The following is a 21124-nucleotide window of genomic DNA, read 5'->3' as shown; positions in this document are numbered from 1 at the left end:
CAATGGAAGGAGCACTTTGAAGATCTCCTCAATCAAGACTCTGCCTTTGACTCGAGTGTTCTTGATTCCATCCCGCAGCATACCACCTGCCAGCAACTCAGTGAAACTCTAACGTTGCACGAGGTAGGCAAAGCCATAAAACAGCTTAAGAATAACAAGGCTACGGGTGCGGATGGAATCCCTGCTGAGGCACTAAAATATGGCGGAGAGGCGTTGTTGGCGTGGATACATGACCTCATCTCTCTCATCTGGAGGGAGGAGAGCATGCCGGGAGATCTCAGAGATGCAGTGATGGTGACCATTTTTAAAAAGGGGGACAAGTCCGACTGCGGCAACTACAGGGGAATCTCCCTGCTTTCAGCCACTGGGAAAGTTGTTGCTCGAATTCTCCTCAATCGTCTTCTCCCTGTGGCCGAGGAGCTCCTCCTGGAATCACAATGCGGATTTCGTCCCCTATGGGGCACAACAGACATGGTCTTTGCAGCGCGCCAGTTGCAGGAAAAATGCAGGGAGCAACACCAGCCCTTATACATGGCCTCTTTCGATCTTACAAAGGCCTTTGACACTGTCAACCGTGAGGGTCTATGGAGCATCCTCCTCCGTTTCGGATGCCCCCAAAAATTTGGCAACATCCTTCGCCTGCTTCACGATGACATGCAGGCCGTGATCCTAACCAACAGACCCATTACAGACCTAATCCGGACCGGGGTCAAACAGGGCTGCATTATCGCTCCAACCCTCTTCTCAATCTTCCTCACCGCCATGCTCCACCTCACAATCAACAAGCTCCCCGCTGGAGTGGAACTAAACTACAGAACTAGTGGGAAGCTGTTTAACCCACGCCGTCTCCAGGCCAGGTCCAAGATCGCCCAACCTCTGTCATTGAGCTGCAGTATGCGGACGATGCCTGAATCTGTGCACATTTAGAGGCTGTACTCCATGATATAGTCAATGTATTCACTGAGGCACATGAAAGCATGGGCCTTACGCTTCACATCCATAAGACAAAGGTCCTTCACCAGACTGTCATCGCCGCACAGCACTGCCCTCCAATCATCAAGATCCACGGCGTGGCCCTGGACAACATAGACCATTTCCCATATCTCGGGAGTCTCTTATCAACAAAGGCAGACATTGATGCGGAGATTCAACATTGCCTCCAGTACGCCAGCACAGCCTTCGGCCGCCTGCGAAAAAGAGTGTTTGAAGACCAGGCCCTCAAATCTACCACCAAACTCATGGTCTACAGGGCTGTAGTAATACACGCCCTCCTGTATGGGTCTGAGGCATGGACGATGTACAGACGGCACCTCAAGTTGCTGGAGATATATCACCAACGATGTCTCCGCAAGATCCTGCAAATCTTCTGGGAGGACAGGCGCACCAACATCAGTGTCCTCGACCAGGCTAACATCCCCAGTATTGAAGCACTGACCACAGTCAATCAGCTTCGCTGGGCAGGTCACATAGTATGCATGCCAGATACGAGACTCCCTAAGCAAATGCTTTATGCGGAGCTCCTTCATGGTAAACGAGCCAAAGGAGGACAGCGGAAAAGTTATAAGGACACCCTCAAAGCCTCCCTGGTAAAGTGCGACATCACCAATGACACCTGGGAGACCCTGGCCGCAGACCGCCTGAGGTGAAGAAAGTCCATCCGGGAGGGTGTTGAGCTCTTTGAGGCTTGATGCAAGGAGCATGAAGAGGCCAGGCGCAGGCAGCGGAAGGAGCGTGCGGCAAACCGGCCCTACCGACCCCTTCCCCCGACGAATGTCTGTCCCACCTGTAACTCTCGTATCGGACTGTTCAGCCATAAAATAACTCACTTTGGGAGTGGAAGCAAGTCCTCCTCGATTCCGAGGGACTGCCTATGACCCTTATTCTTCTAGGTGGTAGAGGTTGCGGGTTTGGGAAGTGCTGCTGAAGAAGCCTTGGTGACTTGCTGCAGTGCATCTTGTAGATGGTACACACTGTAGCCATGATGCACTGGTGGTGGAGGGAATGAATGTTGAGGGTGGTGGATGGGGTGCCAATCAAGTGAGCTGCTTTGCCTTGGATGGTGTCGAGCTTCTTGAGTGTTGGTGGAGCTGCACTCATCCAGGCAAGTGGAGAGTATTCCATCACACTCCTGACTTGTGCCTTGTAGATGGCGGAAAGGCTTTGGGGGAGTTAGGAGATGAGTTACTTGCTACAGAATACCCAGCCTCTGGCCTGCTCTTGTTGCCACAGAATTTATGTGGCTGGTCCAGTTAAGTTTCTGGTCAATGGTAACCACCAGAATGTTAATCAGCCTGCAAATAATTCCACTATTTCACTCTTGAAGAGCGAGAAAATATGAAAATGAAGGTGAACAGTGACTACATTTCAAAAGTACTTCATTAGTTGTAAAGCGCTTTGGGATATCCCGAGGTCATGAAAGTTGCTATGTAAATGCAAGCCTTTCATTTTTTCTTTTTAGTGCTTAAAAGTCCATGAACTCCCTGCACTTGTTAGAGGTGAGGGTGGAGGGGGAAGGGGCTAAAGAGATGCCTGGTATTGGAGAATAAAAACCATGGGCTATATTTACTCTGCAGGATGATCTTGAAGTAGTGAACAATTTTGGCAAAATATGAAGGCGAATGGACTCAGTGAGAATTTAGATGACAAAGGCATGGCAGAGATTTTAAAGGGTATGAGAACAGGCAAGATAAAGCAGGAAATAATGGTTCGCTGCTACCAAACTTAGATTTTAGATACCTCGGGGCAAAATTTCCCAACGTCCCGTTTGGGGGCGGTAACCCAGTCAGAGTAGGACTTCCTGCACCCGCCGCGAAATTGGGGTTACCACCACTCACAGGAAGTGGAGCAATGTCGGGCACTATTCGGGCAGGATCGGCAGCGCTACACAGCTTCTCCGCGTAGCACTGACGCGTTTCAATGACCCTCCCCTCCCGTTAAAGAGGAGGGCCGCTGATGGCCTTTACTGAGCCACATGGGCAGCATGGAGCCCAGGCCGCTGCCGGGCACCCAAACGGAGGCGCTAACGGGAGGCACACAACAGGGGAATTTTGCCCCATAGAAATTACTATTGGTGATATTAATGGACTAATGTTTAAACACTTGACAATTATGTCCTATAGACATGCATGTTTAAATTTAGACATTCGAGGAAAATATAAATCATGTAGGTATGTGCCTGATGAGATATCAGCTTAGGTGAAATAAAAATGTTTTAAATTCCATTGTTATTGGCTGTTGCTTAGAGTAGTGCCATCATCACTTGTCAAAGTCGCTGCTAAATCCCACAAGGATGCTTCTATCTTCTGAAGTAATTTTTTCCCCTCTGTCCTTCCCCCTACCTAATCTGTCTCATGCTTGTACTTTCTCTTTTTCTTGCAAGCCTAAAACTTACTGTTGGTAATAATAGTGGGCTAACACTTAATTTGTTTATCAGACATTTTTCTGCCTGAAATTTTAATGTAGGTATTAATCCATTTATCAAGGGTTAACAGCTTCAGTAAAATACTGCACAAAAGGATGCCATATAAAAACATTAGTCCATCCTGCTTATGATAGTCGCTGCGAATAAAAAGTCCATTTGCATGTCTTCGAGAAAACTTTGTACAAAAAAACCTGCATAAAATATTATGTAAAATGGCATCCGCTTAGAACCCAAGCTTTATTGAAAAATGATGGGATGGAAAAGAAAACGCCTCATGCATAAAGCAGGCTTTGCATTAACTGGTAGCATTCATGCACTTCCAATATAATAATTCTGCTTATGATTTTTATGTCTCAAAAATTACCATGATTATTGAGTTTATATGCATATTCCTGAGAGTTATTTTACATGGTAAGATCCAGGGTAGTTTTCTTATTGCAGTCAAGCAGATGACATTTCATAAACTTTTTAGCTCTAATGCCAGCAATATATTACTATCTTCCGAGGAAACGTCCTGAAACATTTACATAATAATGTCACTGGCGTGCTGTGACAGATGGAACTCATTGATGTAGAGACACATTGTGTAAGGGTTTGCAATATATTAAAATATCAATATTGTGTTGAATGATATGAATTTATTGCATAATGCATTACTGTTTCTGACCGAGGTTGAAGCCCAGTCAGGAAAAGAGTTTATCTGAGATGTGGTGAGTCGGATTTTTTAATCAAATTTATTCATAAAGTTCTCCCAAAGGCTCAGTTGGTAGATTTGCTGTCCAATGTGAAACTCAGCCACACAGAATAGGATGATCCTGGGAACTTTCCTTGTTTTATTTCTGAGTTAGCAGATCTTGCCTGAGAAGGCGGAGGTGGGTGGAGGTGGGAGGGACAACCGGGACCCTATAAATGATTTCCGTATTCGTGGACTGTGATGGGGAAGCAAATCAGCCAGGATTCTGGCTACTGACTGATATTCAGTGAATCTTGATGGAAAAAGCGTGAGCAGATGATGTGTGATAAAAGAAAGAATAGGATTTATATAGTGCCTTTCATGACCACCGGCGCTTTACAGCCAATGAAGTACTTTATTATTTGAAGTGTAGTCACTGTTGTAATGTAGGAAATGCGGCAGCAAGCTCCCACAAACTGCAATGACCAGATAATCTATTTTTAGTTATGATTGAGGGATAAATATTGTCCAGGGGAATAACTCACCTGCTCTTCTTCAAAATAGTGTCATGGCATCTTTTACTTCCATTTGAAAGAGCAGACAGGGCCTTGGTTTAACGTCTCATCCAAACGATAGTACCTCCAACAGTGACAAGTCTTCCATCAGCACTGCACTGGAGTGTCAGCCTGGAATTTTTTTGTGTTCAAGTCCCTGGAGTGGGACTTGAACCCATAACTTTCTGACTCAGAGGCAAGGGTGCTACCCACTGAGCCACAGCTGACACTACTATGATGATCGAATTGATTCACTGTTTGGACATTAGCTGAGATAACAGAGGTCAGCTGGTACCTGCAGGACAGTTCGCACCAATAAATGAAGAGGTTAAAATAGGAGGAGATAATAAAACTTAGTTTCCATGAACTTAATGGCCTTGAAATTCGATTGTGCCACTGGATGCTGCGCAGGGTTTACCCGATATTAGTGCACCTACCTCAATAGACAGAAACACGCGTGCAGCCAATAAGCACTGGCTGGCTGGCTAGCATGCTACTTATTGGCTGTGAACTTGTTGGACGCAGGGGGAAATCAGGCATCCCTGATGCCATTTAAAGGCAGTCTGCACCTCTTAAAAAGGAGCTTTACTGCAGCTGCAAGCAACAGGAAATGTTCTTGAAGCTCAAAAATTGCCGGAAGAGATCCAGAAACAAGGGCCTCCAGATTTTTGGATGTCACATTGGAGGCCATTATCCAGTAGGTTGGCAGGAGGAGGGAAACTTTGTTCCCACACAGGGGGCAGAATGCCTTCTGGGCAAGTTGTCCACAGACAGTGGGAAAAGACGATTCAAGAGGGCAATGCCAGAAAAATTGCAAGTAGAACCTGGATGCAATGCAGAAAGAAGTTTAATAACCTCACCAGGTTTGTCAAGATAAGACTCCTAAATATCAGCTCTCTTACTCTCTGCTCAGACCTGTGCCATCTGTAGCCTCATTACACAACCCTTCCCTCCCCCACTTCCCTTCACTCTCCTGCAGGCACTGCATCACAGTTCTTTCCACATCTTCTGGCCTATTGCCACAATCTGCAGCTCTTACTGTCCTCACTATTGTGCCTCTCAGTTCCCCGCACCTCTGTCATCTTTCACACAACATCCACATTGATCTATCTTGACGTGCACATTCTCAAAAAACCTGACAAGGATGCCACTAATGCGTTCCCTTCTTTCTTGCCTGAGAAGCTGGCAAGCAATATGCGGGAGCATGTGTTGACTGGTGGAGGACAAAGCTAGATTCATGTCCTGCCACCCACTCAAGGAGGAGTTGCTCGACATTGTTGGCAAGAGGGGGCCAGCATCATGGTGTGGCAACTGCACAGGCTGGAGGACACATCCATCAGGATTTTGTCACATTTTATCCTCTTTTTCACTTCTCACTGCTATCTTACTGTGCAGATTCTTCACGACAAAGTGCAGTTGCCTTCAGCCGTCATTCATCTCTCTCTAATACTAAAAGCTAACACTTCTCCCTCACTTCCATTTCAGGTGCAGAAAATATATAGGGCCCTGAGGGAGCAGAAGAAGAGGAGGGCAGCACCCAAGCAGACATAGCATCACTTGCCCTTACCGTAGCAAGCACCAGCTTAGAGATTGGCACCACATGTAGTTTTGAGAGTAGGCTAATAGGGTCTTTACACTAGTGTGCATGTGTTAGAGTGGGCAGATAGGATGGAACAGGAACAAGCTTGATGGAGGGTGAGCTTGGATCCTAGGCCTGCTGCAGAGGACTCAGATGCAAACCTCAGGCCCAGATTACAAAAGAAGACTGATATATATATTAGGAAGTGCTAAGTGTTCTTCGATACCTGCCAAAAGCTTTTGCAAAATGGCATCAACTTGTGCAGGACCATGGAACCATGCCAGCAACCATGGAGTGAGTGATCAGCTCCGTGAACACTGTGGTGGGGCCCACTAAGATGAAACTTTTGGTGGCAGCTCAGACACCTACCATGGAAGCTCAGACTGTTGCCATCTTTGTTCTGAGGGCCAGTGTTGACAGAGGCTTCAAGAGCATCACATCACTCCTGCAGTGTAAACTTCGAGGGCATTGCAGATATTGCCCACATATGCAAACGTCCAGATTATGGATATGTATCAGGAGTGGGAGCCTTGAATGACTTTCCCCTCCCTTGTCCAAATATATTGAGGCCAGTTGTGGCATCTCTTGCCTTTGGCCTGCCTCAGATCACATAACTCAGCAAAGATTGGGGATTGAATAAATTACCTTCTAGTCTGAGTGACTCTGCAACATGCTGGATACATTCTCTAAACTATCAAGGGAGCCGCTGACGATCTTGTATTGATAACAACTGGAGTGCGCAGGGGCTAGTTCTGAATCAATTAAAGTAGCCTAAAGCAGGCAAGCTGTCCTCACAAAACAATCATCTGGTACCTAATCTAGGTAGCAATTTTTCTAGACAGTGAGAGTAGACAAGTTGTTTGATCCTGGAAAGAAATGCAATCTTCCTGTCACACATGTACACTGTCCAGCACGAGTTAGGAGTGGTAACTCTGGCTATATATCTTTTTCCCTATATTAAAGCTGCTAAGAAATTTGTACCCTCCTTCTAACTATGCCAGCTGAGATCACAACCCTTGAACCTTCCTGAGCTGTATGGCTCAGTTCCACACTAGGCAATACAGTTACCAACTGGACTATCAGGAGAGCATGTTTCTTTGTTTTTAAAATCATTTTGTTAAATGAAAGGAATGCCGAGAACAGGATTCTGATGCTATTTACAGGCAAAGATGTTACAAGGACAATGCATTCAGCAGCCATTATATCAGGTATAGAATGAACATATACAAATATAACAGCAATGGTAAACTTCTTTTCTAGTCTAAGCCCCATTTGCAATTAGGGAAGGGGAAATTAAATATACTTTTGCCATTAATTCCAGGTCAATTATTACCATTAATTTGTCAATTATTCTACATTTTTTATAAAAGGACTGAAAGGAACTGTGGCACATTAGATAAAGGTCCCATCTGCCCATTCGTGCGGATGTTAAAGAATAAAGAGAAGAGGGTTCTCATCAAAATATCTTCAAAATACATTCTAACTGCTCATTCATCTCACAATATTTGTGTGGTGTTGTTGCCACATTTCCTTAAATGGTGGATTGCATGTACGAACTTCCCTATTCTAGAAGAACGAGGGGAAAATCAAAGGCTGACTTGAACCCTGCTGATCTCACACATTTATGGCTTGAAAATACAGAGTAGCATAGGAGGAATTGTCGGAACTAGTTGCTCTCTATGGAGAGAGGAAATTATAATTCTGAAATTGTTTCAAAAGGGTGCCCAAAATGAGACTGGAGCAAGAATAGATTTATATTCATATTTCATGTTTGTATTTTCTCTTTTTATACAACACAGTTTCGGTGCAGATCGTGTTTTGTTGTCTGTTGCCACTCCAAAACACAATAATTTTGGCATAATAGCAGTTTACAGTGTGATTTACATGGTTACTGAAAAGGAATAATGTGTGCTTGAATTATGCATACATAGTTTCTGTGCACTGGGAGGTATTACAAAGCTATTACAACAGAAATAGAGTACCATAAGATCCAGATTATAAAAGAGAAAACTTTATGGGGGAGAAATTTGCGTTGTTTGCGTTTTCCGTTAGCGGGGACGCAAACGACTTCTTGCCTTATTTAGCAATGCCTGTTAGTGCCTCCGGGGAGTGCTAACAGGGCGCAAAACAGTTCTCACCAGGGAGGCGGGGGAAGTGGAGGGGAGGGAGGGAGGTGGTGCGTTATCCCGTGAAAGTGTGCGGGAGTTAGTGGGAGGCACTGCCACAGTAGCGCTGTGCCCGCAGGTTGCGCCCTGGGTTGCTTTGCAACTGGCGATGATGCCATCGGCGTGCGCACCAACTCCTTTCTGCCCCACAGTGGACATTTCCGTGTGCCCCGCAAGGGTGCCATGAGCGGTGTCAGTACCAGCCTCCCGCCCCGCGCCCCATGCCGCCATATTGACGGTTTGACTGACACACTGGTTGGCCCGACTTCTGCCTCCCTTGCGTGGTCCAGGCCGCTATCATGCAGCCCGGCACTCCAATTTGGGTGCCGGCTGCAGCCTCGGAAGCCAATGGTGCAATCTCTGCAGTCTGGAGGGGTTTTGTACTGGCTTTTAAGGCCATTTTGAAGGAAAAATGGCAGCCGCCTTGCTTGCACCCACTTCCAACGGGTCCCACAGCGGATGCCATTTATCGCAACTCCGCTGGACCACCATTGGCTTCCAGACCGCAGATAAGCAAGATAAGCAAGAGATGGTTAACAGAGCTCCATTTCTACAAGAGTGACAAAATCAGATCTATGTTTGTACATGGCACAGAATTACATAAGAACATACACAAGAAATAGGAGCATGAATAGGCCATGTGGCCCCTCAAGCTTGCTCCACCATTTAATAAGATCATGGCTGATATAATCAAGGGCTCAGCTCCACTTCCCTGCCTGCTCCACATAACCCTTTATTCCCTTATTGTTCAAAAATCTGTCAATCTCCACCTTAAATATCTTCAATGAACCAGCCTTCACAGCTCTCTGGGGCAGAGAATAACACAGATTTACAACCCATTGAGAGAAGAAATTCCTTCTCATTTCAGTTTTAAATGGGCGGCCCCTTATTCTGAGACTATGTTCCCTGGTTTTAGTTTCCCCTATGAGTGGAAATATCCTCTCTGCATCCACCTTGTCGAGCCCCCTAATTATCTTATATGTTTCAATAAGATAACCTCTCATGAGTATAGGTCCAATCTACTCAACCTATCTTCATAAGTCAATCCCCTCATCTCCAGAATCATCCAAGTGAACCTTCTCTGAACTGCCTCCAATGCAAGTATATCCTTCCTTAAATACGGAGACAAACTGTACACAGTATTCCAGGTGTGGCCTCACCAATATTCTGTACAGTTGTAGCAGGACTTCTCTGCTTTTATGCTCCATCCCCTTTGCAATAAAGGCCAACATTCCATTTGCCTTCCTGATTACTTGCTGTACCTGCATACTAACTTTTTGTGTTATGCACAAAGACCCCCAGGTCTTACCTGTGCTAGCAACGGAGAGAGCTGGCCTCTGTAAATTTTGTGTGCTTTCCATATAGACAGGTTTGAATGCTGAACTGTTGGGATTCACGTAATTGAGCAAACCAGTAGCTCATGAATGCTTACAGCTTGCTAAGAATGGGGAACTCCGCACTATTTTTTGTCATCACTATGAAGGGATTTAATAGGTGGAAAGAGGTTCCCCATTGGTTTATAGGCAAAGGAACCTAAGTACACTGTTTGGATTTCTCCTTGGGTTCCCAGTTTCATACTGGTTTGATTTTAATAAGAGCTTTGAGAAGTCCACTGATATCAATTCGGACAGACACCTTGGATGACCTGCTACAGGATGTGCCAAGGAGGATTGTGCTTTTTGGTTCCAAAAGCCATTCACCTGTTAAAGGACAGACGCAAGCTGTATGGAAACATATGGACTGAGTGAATGCAGTCTCCCTGGTCTGTCATACCTTGGAGCAAATTCACAAGATGCTCAGTGACATTAGGAGTAGTGCCAAGGTAAGTGTGTGAACCTATAGATCGATGATTATTCTTCATCTATAAAAAGTGTAGGGCTAGAACCTCCACTTTTGTTGCATGCTTAACGCCCACTTAACGCCCATTTTACCATTGAAATGACGTATAAAGCCCATATATCGCCCATTTTGGCACAAAATGGAAACTGGCGGGTATTTTTCGGAGCGTTACTTTCCCCATGTGCTTAACACTGGGAAAAAATATTACCGCCTGCCCACTTTTTTTGGACGGAATCATCAGAATGGGCAAATTCAACGCCCATAATATCGCCCATCGTTTCCACACAGATTTAACGCTGAGATTCAATATTACCGCCCGCCCACTTTTTTTGTAGTAAAGAGCACATTTGGCTAAACTAACGCCCAGGAGATCACCCAGCGTCACTTTCCCCACCTCGCACACTAATCGCCCACAATATCGCTCGTCCAAAAAAATGCCCACAAAAAGTGGAACTGTTCTGAATGAACGCCAGCAGTGTGGCTGGCATTTTTAAATCCCACTCTTACGTGAGGAGCTGAAATCTAAATGATTTGCTTGAAAGAGCGTTGATGTGAGTGACAATGCTGACACACTGTTGTGTGTGTACAGCTCAGACATCAATGGTGCCCATCAACTTGGTGCCAGTTAAAATTTACGTTGATTGATGTTAAGTTGTATTTAACCCTTTCATGTTAAGGAACCAACCGTGTGTAATGGTGCAGCTATCTGAGACAATGCCCAACAAGATTATGTTCAATGACAAAAATGTTATACCAACATTGGTCTGAAATCATAAGTATCACAGGCAATAACACCCAACCCCCGCCCACACCCCACTTTTTCTACCATTGACATCAATCACATGTTCAACATGTCTACCAACACAGAATACAAAGACAAAGCAGGAGCGTGATCCCCAGCCCCCATACATTGCAACAAATTGCACACACCCAGATGGAGATATAATACTGCCATCACCTGCAGACATGCACCTCACTTTCCTTCCCCCCTCCCCTTCTTCTCCCCACCTCTACTCCTTCCCCTCCTCGCTCCATGGTGCCTGGCCGAGGAGCTCCTCAGGCGGTGCCTCATTGGGGGGGATGAAGGCAGATGCGGTCGTTGCACGGATACGGGAGCGGGGGGGTGCCAGGGGGGCAATATTCTCTGATGCAGAAGCAGGATCTTGGTCCTTGCTCTCATCTGTCATTCGCAGTGGTGGTGCGGAACCTAGGGGAGGAGTGCCGTGCTCGGGGACCACTGGGAGGCCTGTGGCAGCAGTGTTCCTGGCTATCGCATCCAGGACCTCTGCCATCCGATGAATGTACTCGGTCATGTGGCCAGCTGTCGGGATATGCCCCCCAATGCTTCGATGAGCTGGTCACCAATGTCTACAGTCCTCCTGGACAACTGTACCTTCTCTCCGCTGTCATGTGGCACTCGTGGAACAGACCTGCCGCATCCACGGGACCTCCACGAGGTCAGCTCCGTCCTGGGGACAAATGGGGTGCCCTATGGCGAGGTGCTTGGGGCCGGTACCTCCAGAGTGGAGGCGGGAATGACCGGAGGACCATTAGATGGCCTTGGGGTGGAATGGCTTCTGGAGCGTTTTGATGCAGGTTCCTCGAAATCCGTGTTCTCATCCATGGAGAACAGACCCAGCGGATTGACCGGTGAGAATCGGATCTCCTCAGCACCAGATGTTGGATTGTCCGTCGACTCCTGCCCCGTGCCCCCACCTTCTGGCCTCTGTAGTCTTATCTTGGGACACGCTGCTGGCTGAGCTGAAAAACACAAATGAGGTTATTAGAGGAGAAGGGGGTGCTAGGATCACAAGGTGGGTCCAGCGCTACACACAGCATATGCACAACAAAAGCACCACCGCTCTTTAAATCATCGCAGACATCACATTTCATGACCATCAAAACATTTGCATTCCAATGATTTTCATTAGGCCATCAGTATTTCTATAACAATTTTAGAAATCATCTATCATATATGATTGTTCGGATATGAGGTGGGTGTGGCATCTATCGACTTTACATTACGCAATGCTGTAAGCTTTACTCACGTGGCATCACTTCAGGGTCTGCAGATGCGTCCAGGGGTGCTTCCCCACGAGTGCGAGCACACGCTCCTCCATCTCTGTGATGTCGGTGGCCCCCCACCCGTTCGCCTCTGCACGGACCTCATCGTCGATAGCTTCTTCTGTAAAAGGTGACAGGACGACATGGCATGAGATCATTGCGTGATATCATTGCTAGTTACTGTCACAGAGACTGATACAACATATAACAGACAAATGTAATCATCATTATTATGAAAATTATCCTTGTTTATCTAAAGACGTACACCGTGACCCGCAGGCTTTGAGTAAAACATTCCCGGTAAAAGTGAAAGACCTCACACCTGATGATAGTCACTCATGACTGTTACAAATCAAATTACATAAATACATAAGTACATGTAAATCAATGTAATATTTACTCTTGCAGATCCCACAAGGTCGTTCCATCGTTTGCGGCATTTGGCATTGGTTGCCCTCACGCACCTCGATGGTCGCCGATGAGACCACCTCTGCTATCTCGGTTCATAACCTCTGGTAGGCGTTTGGGGTGGGCTTCCCACGCACTCCCCTGTATCAAATCACCCCAGCGTAACTCGACCTCCTGCAGGTGGGAAGCATTTGCCTTGTCCAAGAACCTCCTGGCTCTTTTGCGGCCTCGAATGTGCTCCTCTCCCACCTCACTGCTCTCTCCAGCGTCAGTCTCCACAACGTGCTGTGATGCCTACTTCTCTCCCTCCAATATAGGCCAAATTCGGTCAAATATGTGGCTGGTAACAGCTACTTTTTGTTTGCCTACTTGCTGTAAAGCTCTAAAGTTTCCTTCCTCCCAAAGCAGCCACACCACACCCAGACACGCCTTCAGTCCCTCTGAGCTCCCTCTCTCTCTCTGTCTCCTCTTCTGCATATGTCATGATGACCCTTGACCTCCAGAATTGCGGGAATCGAGCGTTGCCATACCGTTGCTAAGGACGGCCTCACTTTATGGCAGAAGGTCAAAAGAATTTAATGCTACCGCCCATTTTATATCGCTCGCGGTAATGCCCATTTTCAAAAGTGGAGACTAGGTGGTTTCAGAATGGGCGAGAAGCCGGTGATCTAAAAACCCTTTTTTAACACCCACACCGGAAATATCGCCCAAACCACAAAAGTAGAGGCTCTAGCCCATTGTCCCAATGTAAATGTTTCTCTCCTGAAGTTTCAGGATGAAGTAGCACGCAGAGAACATTTGCTCCTTCTCTCAGCTATGAAGCAGCTTATCCGCTGTGAGATAATGGTCCCAGCCATTTTTGGCTGCAAGTCCACAGGGGGATTTGGAAAACGAGTCCAGACTCATTTCTACATGGCTAGCTTTCCAAGGCAAAATTTCAGTTGGTGGGATCATTTATCACTTCACATTTTCCCAAATTTCTTTGCACTTCCACTTCTCCTGAGTTGGTGACTTGGTTTATGATTCTGGGATACTGCTGCCCTCTGCTACCTTACCACAGTGACCATTCTTCATGTGAATAACCTGGTGGGGTGCTGAGTTATACGGATCAGGAAATTGCCAGAATTTATATAATTTTTGGTCATTTCTTTCTTCGTGTCATCACTAAGCTGCGTTGCTGACATTGACAGAAATTTGATTGATTATAAACTGTTGAATACCAGGAAATAACAGGATCTGAGTATATTTCATTATTTAAAATTAACTACAGCAGAGGTGAAATTGAAACTGAGCAACTAGGTTTGATTAATTACTGCCCTGATAATTTAATAATCAATTAACTCTTATTACACGTTTGAAAATGGGTAATGACCTACAGGCAAAGGGAGCACCTTGGAGAAGGTAGAGATTCATTATTTTTTATAATTGTTCAAAGGAGCGGTATTCCATAATATGCTATTATTGTAATTCGAAATGACACATGAAACATAATTCAGCAGCACCATTCTTATCATGCCATCTGCTTCAGTTCAATAAAATGTTAATGAAAATCGCACAGATAATCACATTACCGTGCCAAATTTACCATATTGCCATTGGGGGCAGTAACTGAGTAACATCACCATGGCCAGCTTACTAATGCCAGCTAAGGATCTTTCCATAACAGCCAACATCGTCTGACTTTCGCGTTTTAACTTATCCTGATGTCATCAATTTATAAATTTATAGGATCCGAATGTATCTAATTAGCCTTTTTCCCTAACACATATACTTATAAACTCTGAATTACAAGTATATGAATTCTAAAACAATGATCTAAATTGTTGGGGGTGGGGGGAGCTTTTGCTGTACAGTGTGCGGTTCACAATCTGAATGTCTCTCAGTCTGGCTGAGGAGAGACTCTTGAGAACACAGCGATAGGCAGATCAGTAGGGAGGATTGTGCAGGAGGGCATTTTGTTGGGACCTCAGTTGTCATTTTAGAGTACCTCAGACAGAAATGAGGCAGAATATCACAGAGGAAATGTCAACTGTAATCAAGAAGCCAGCAGACAATAAATAGCCCAAAATTTAAAACTCATTGATGAGAAAACAGACACAATTAACATTAGCCAGTATTGACTGCACCGTTTATTCTGTGGATCTGTTTACCTAATCTGTCTTACTCAGTCCCTCTATTCTCCCCTCATACTGTCTTCCTACTTATACACATGTATTCCTGCATCTCTGCATCCAGATTCCACACGCTCGCTAGTTCTTGGCCCACTCTACTTTTATTGCTATAACCCCATCTTTTCCCATATTCTGGCAATGAAATACTCACTTTATGCTCTTTGCTTTGCAGGTTACTGTTTTTAGGCATTAAGTAAGAGTTAGTCAATGATAAAGTTAGCAGGGTATTAATTACTCACACCTCATTTCTCAGTTTCCAAACGTCTGTTCATTTAAAACAATTGGGATGCATTCTAAATGTGACATTTCCCTGTGAGCAGTTGTTGATGGATAGACAGACAGTGAGATAGACAGATGGGTAACGGCTATCAATATTAGAGTCATGGGAGTAAAATAGCAGACATACAGAGGCAATATAAACTAAATGGCACAATTTTTAATTGGTGCAGGAACACACAAAGACCTGCGGGTTCACACACACAGCTCTTTGAAGTTAGCAAGACAAATTGATAAAGCTGTTAAAAAAAAGCATGTAAGATGCTCGGCTTTATAAATAAAGGCGTATATGTGCTGGATTTTCGGCTTTTTGCGATTTCGCCCATTTTCGGGCACAAATCGCGGAAAAATCAAAAAATTAACGCCGGGTTAGCGTTAGTGCCAGAGCTCGCAACTTTCGCCGAATGAAAGTTCATGAGCAGCATTAGTGCTAACTCCGGCGTTGCACCACTAACTTTGCGCGCTGGAGCTGAACGTTCCGGCGCTAAAATAATTGGCTGTTCTGCGCATGCGCAATTTGTTTTTCTTCCCGCGCTTCTTGTGTGCTGTCTGATCGGAAACATTAATGCAGGGTGTGGCCGCGTGCATGCGCAGTACACCCAGGGCTGAATCAGCCATTTTACTTTGGGATTTGGAAGACGAGGAGTCAAGACAGCAAGCCAGGCGATTTAGCCAGGAGGCTAATGAAGTCCTGGTGGGGGCTGTTGGGAGAAGATGGCAGGAGCTGCATGTTAGGGGTGTATCCAAACCACTGCCATCCATATTTAAGAGGATCTGGAGGCAAAATGCTGAGGAGGTCTCTGCCTCAGACACTGTTGTGAGGACAGGAACACAGTGCAGAATTTTTTTTAATGATCTGACAAGGGTGGTCAGAGTGAGTACAATTTTAATTCATGTACTCCTTCATTACTTGAATTATAAATCTGACACATTATTTGTTCTCATGGTGTTGGTGCCACTCAGCACTCTGTGGGTTGCCTCCTAAAATGCATGACGCATAGGTAGGCTTGGTTCGGCACCTTATATGCCATGAATGATCTTTACACATTATTAAGATTGCTTTCTGAGATCTCATAAGATGGCACCCCATTTCGATGTTCTCCTGATGAACCATGTGCAACTTCAAAGGCCATTAAACAGAGGACTGTATTACATTCACAGTATGGTTTAAGTGCTTTGGTGGCTATCTGTGTGTGCCACAAGAGCAGATGGACCATCTTGTAACCATTCCCATTTTCATCTTTGCAGGCAAAGAAGTCACATAAGCGGCACAAGCAGGTGCGGACATGTGGTGGTCCACCTCAGACCCTGCCACTCACAGACATTGAAGAACAAGTGGCAGGCCTCATCGGCGTCACTGGTCAGGCAGCTACCACTGGGGGCATTGAGCCCCATTCGGAAACTGAGGGCAAGTGCTGCACACACCCTGGGCTGGGTTGGGCCAATGTCATGCAGTGTCTCTGGACTAGATATAATGGAGTAGCGGTCCTTCAAATGAGCCTGTGCTATGCCACCATCCTCACGTCATCCTGTCCCCTCCCCTGCTGCTAACTACTTGTCTGTTGCTTTCTACTTCCAGACGACCAGCCACAGTTGCCGCATCCCTCAAGGCAACACTCCATGTTAGGCCATCATATGGAGGAGGATGAGGAGGAGGATATCGAGCAGCTGACTCCAGCGCAGCTGCAATCCATCCAGTTTTACCATCGGCACTCACTACGTCTCAGGACGACGACATGACTTTTTTGGGGTTTGACATCTCCGAGGCTCCTGGGACTAGTGGCATGCAGCAACGCAGTTCTGGGGTCAAATCCCATATGCCATCTCTCCGGAGGGTGAGTCGGCAAAGTCGATCTGCTGACAGACAGGCAGACGTGGAACTGGACATGGTGGGAATGTCCAGGAAGAACATCCAGGTAAGTCGTCAGCTCCTTGATGTCTTGGGTAGGATTCCCGTGACCATCATGAGTCTCACAGTGACCATTACGGAGGTACGCTCGCAGATTGTTGGTGCGAGCTGTGAAACCTGCGAGACCATCAATGCCCACATGGGGCTGGTGACCTCCAGCAATGATACTGGAGTCCTGGAGAATGTGACGCAAACATTTGTAAAATATGGCACATCACAGGCACAAGCTCTGCATCAGCTTAGGCAGGCGATGCAGTCCATAAATCCTCTCGCCATACTCTCTGCGTTGCCCATTGTCACACCCAAACCAAAACCATCTGTCACTGTCGACGCCGATGAAGCCACTCGCCAGTCAGAAGCCGGGCCTTCCACGCCACGAGCTGGACCAGTGAGTCCCCAGACGGTGTCTCCAATGTCTCTCCCCCCAACACTGCAGGGCTCTGGCAACGTTGCCCCACACCATCTTGATACCACTTGGGTTAGGAGCAACAGGCAAGGGAGGATGGCAAGGAAAACGGGGTCAAAAGCCGGTGGTAAAAAATTAATGGGGCAGGGGTTGCTGCATTATATTGTTGATGCTGGATGCATCCTGTGTTTTATGTTGTATTATTATTATGTTCTGGTTTATGTTGTTGATAATGTTGTTGTTGAATGATCACACTGCTGGATGCAGATATTTTATTTTATTAAAGTTTCACAATTGCGTTTGCAAAGTTGACAAAGTTTACAATGTTTAATAAATGTTTTTGTTCACCTTAACCATTCCTGTCTATTGTCTCATTTGTAGAATAAGAGGGGAAATAGTCAACATGGTGGGATAGTGGCCAGGCAACGGTCAAATGTGCCGTTCACTCCAAGCACAGCGTTCAATTATGAGCTGCTGATGTAAGGCTTTTGCAGTGGCGAAAGCTTCACAAGGCCTTCCCTGTGGTTGTGGTGGTGGTGGCATGGGTTCCTCACCAGGCCCCCCTTCCTCGTCTTCCTCCTCCTCCCACCATCTCCCCTGAGGTGGTTCTTCAACCTCGTATGGCAATTCCTGTCCCCTCATGATGGCTAAGTTATGTAGCATGCAGCACACCACAATAAACACAGGGACCTGTTGAGGGGAGTATTGCAGGCAGCCTCCAGAGTGGTCCTGGCATTGGAAATGCTGCATGAGCACTCCAATTGTCTGTTCGATGATGTTGCGTGTGGCTTGGTTAGGTTAGGTGGGTGGGCAAATGCATGGCAGATGAAGTATAATGTGGATAAATGTGAGGTTATCCACTTTGGTGGTAAAAACAGAGAGGCAGACTATTATCTGAATGGTGACAGATTAGGAAAAGGGGAGGTGCAACGAGACTTGGGTGCCATGGTACATCAGTCATTGAAGGTTGGCATGCAGGTACAGCAGGCGGTTAAGAAAGCATATGGCATGTTGGCCTTCATTGCGAGGGGATGAGAGTACAGGGGCAGGGAGGTGTTACTACAGTTGTACAGGGCCTTGGTGAGGCCACACCTAGAGTATTGTGTACAGTTTTGGTCTCCTAACTTGACGAAGGACATTCTTGCTATTGAGGGAGTGCAGCGAAGGTTCACCAGACTGATTCCCGGGATGGCGGGACTGACATATCAAGAAAGACTGGATCAACTGGGCTTGTATTCACTGGAGTTCAGAAGAATGAGAGGGGATCTCATAGAAACGTTTAAAATTCTGACGGGTTTAGACAGGTTCAATGCAGGAAGAATGTTCCCAATGTTGGGGAAGTCCAGAACCAGGGGTCACAGTTTAAGGATAAGGGGTAAGCCATTTAGGACCGAGATGAGTGAACCTGTGGAATTCTCTACCACAGAAAGTTGTTGAGGCCAATTCACTAAATATATTCAAAAATAAGTTAGGTATAGTCCTTACTACTAGGGGGATCAAGGGGTATGGCGAGAAAGCAGGAATGGGGTACTGAAGTTGCATGTTCAACCATGAACTCATTGAATGGCGGTGCAGGCTCGAAGGGCCGAATTGCCTACTCCTGCACCTATTTTCTATGTTTCTATGTTTCTCCTTATAGCGATACTCGGCTTCTGTCTGAGGGTTCAGGAGGGGGATCATGAGCCAGATGGCGAGGCTGTAACCTTTGTCCCCGAGCATCCAGCCCTGGTCTTGTGGCTGAAGCTGGAACATGCCTGAGACATACCTCCCATGCAAGATGAAAGCAGCATGGATGCTCCATGGATATTGGGCATTGATCGCCATGATGTACTGACGTGGATAGAGAACTGGTTGGCAGCCAGGAAGCAGAGAGTCGGGATAAACGGGTCCTTTTCAGAATGGCAGGCAGTGACTAGTGGGGTGCCGCAGGGCTCAGTGCTGGGACCCCAGCTATTTACAATACACATCAATGATTTAGATGAAGGAATTGAGTGTAATATCTCCATGTTTGCAGATGACACTAAGCTGGTGGCGGTGTGAGCTGTGAGGAGGATGCTAAGTGGCTGCAGAGTGACTTGCACAGGTTAGGTGAGTGGGCAAATGCATGGCAGATGCAGTATAATGTGGATAAATGTGAGGTTATCCACTTTGGTGGCAAAAACATGAAGGCAGAATATTATCTGAATGGAGGTAGATTAGGAAAAGGGGAGGTGCAACGAGACCTGGGTGTCATGGTTCATCAGTCATTGAAAGTTGGCATGCAGGTACAGCAGGCGGTGAAGAAGGCAAATGGTATGTTGGCCTTCATAGCTAGGGGATTTGAGTATAGAAACATAGAAACATAGAAACATAGAAAATAGGTGCAGGAGCAGGCCATTCAGCCCTTCTAGCCTGCACCGCCATTCAACGAGTTCATGGCTGAACATGAAACTTCAGTACCCACTTCCTGCTTTCACGCCATACCCCTTGATCCCCGAGTACTAAGGACTTCATCTAACTCCCTTTTGAATATATTTAGTGAATTGGCCTCAACTACTTCCTGTGGTAGAGAATTCCACAGGTTCACCACTCTCTGGGTGAAGAAGTTTCTCCTTATCTCGGTCCTAAATGGCTTACCCCTTATCCTTAGACTGTGACCCCTGGTTCTGGACTTCCCCAACATTGGGAACATTCTTCCTGCATCCAACCTGTCCAAACCCGTCAGAATTTTAAACGTTTCTATGAGGTCCCCTCTCACTCTTCTGAACTCCAGTGAATACAAGCCCAGTTGATTCAGTCTTTCTTGATAGGTCAGTCCCACCATCCCGGGAATCAGTCTGGTGAATCTTCGCTGCACTCCCTCAACAGCAAGTATGTCCTTCCTCAAGTTAGGAGACCAAAACTGTACACAATACTCCAGGTGTGGCCTCACCAAGGCCCTGTACAACTGTAGCAACACCTCCCTGCCCCTGTACTCAAATCCCCTCGCTATGAAGGCCAACATGCCATTTGCTTTCTTAACCGCCTGCTGTACCTGCATGCCAACCTTCAATGACTGATGTACCATGACACCCAGGTCTCGTTGCACCTTCCCTTTTCCTAATCTGTCACCATTCAGATAATAGTCTGTCTCTCTGTTTTTACCACCAAAGTGGATAACCTCACATTTATCCACATTATACTTCATCTGCCACGCATTTGCCCACTCACCTAACCTATCCAAGTCACTCTGTAGCCTCATAGCATCCTCCTCGCAGCTCACACTGCCACCCAACTTAGTGTCATCCGCAAATTTGGAGATACTACATTTAATCCCTTCGTCTAAATCATTAATGTATAATGTAAACAGCTGGGGCCCCAGCACAGAACCCTGCGGTACCCCACTAGTCACTGCCTGCCATTCCGAAAAGTACCCATTTACTCCTACTCTTTGCTTCCTGTCTGACAACCAGTTCTCAATCCACGTCAGCACACTACCCCCAATCCCATGTGCTTTAACTTTGCACATTAATCTCCTGTGTGGGACCTTGTCGAAAGCCTTCTGAAAGTCCAAATACACCACATCAACTGGTACTCCTTTGTCCACTTTATTGGAAACATCCTCAAAAAATTCCAGAAGATTTGTCAAGCATGATCTCCCTTTTACAAATCCATGCTGACTTGGACCTATCATGTCACCA

This window comes from Pristiophorus japonicus, chromosome 2, assembly GCF_044704955.1.
Source record: "Pristiophorus japonicus isolate sPriJap1 chromosome 2, sPriJap1.hap1, whole genome shotgun sequence".
In the NCBI taxonomy this organism is placed as follows: Eukaryota; Metazoa; Chordata; class Chondrichthyes; family Pristiophoridae; genus Pristiophorus; species Pristiophorus japonicus.
This window is presented reverse-complemented; position numbering follows the sequence as displayed.